Source organism: Chiloscyllium punctatum, chromosome 2 (genome assembly GCF_047496795.1).
Source record: "Chiloscyllium punctatum isolate Juve2018m chromosome 2, sChiPun1.3, whole genome shotgun sequence".
NCBI lineage: Eukaryota > Metazoa > Chordata > Chondrichthyes > Orectolobiformes > Hemiscylliidae > Chiloscyllium > Chiloscyllium punctatum.
The window spans coordinates 23,438,238-23,439,010 of NC_092740.1; positions in this window are offsets into that span (position 1 = coordinate 23,438,238).

Below are 773 nucleotides of genomic sequence, written 5' to 3' on the forward strand. Positions count from 1 at the left end.
AACTTAACTGGTCTAACTGCATCTGTGGAGAGAAAGCAGACTAAAGTTTCAAGTCCAGTGACCCATCTTCAGAAACGGTTATAGCTAGAAAAAGGATAATATATGTGTGGAAGGTAGGGTAGGGAAAGGGTGGGAGGAACGTAATGCAGTTGTTTCTTCTCCCAGAGTGACCATTACTCATTTCCTTTCTGTTCAACTATTGCTTTTCTCTCTCTCTGGGGTCCACCTCCACCAGTCCTTTACTCCTCCTTCCTCATCATATCTTCAGTATATATACCAACATTTTTCTCGTTGCAACCAGCTCTGAAGAAGGGTCACTGGACCTGAAACATTAGCTCTGCTTTATCTCCACAGATGCTGTCAGACCTGCTGAGTTTCTCCAGCAACTTCTGTGTTTGTGTCTGTAGATGGAAGGGTAACATCTAAATAAAAGTGACATGAAGCTGTTTGATTATCTCAAAAGATACCCCGCCCACACCTTTGCAGAAGAGAACACACCATTGTTCACCGTTATGTGACAGTAATTCCACATCAGAATAATTGCCCTCATACTCTGATTGTGAGATTGAGCAATATAATTGAATCATTGGTTGATTAATTTATTGTCATGTGTATTTTGTGACAAAATACAATGAAAAATGTGTATGGTGTTGCCATTCTTTGGCGCCATTTTTAAACACAGGAAAATAAACCATGACTTAGAGTATAAAGGCAGAAAAATAAGGAAAAAAAGAAAAAGTGTTCAAATTTACAGTCCTTCTTGATAAGTGCTC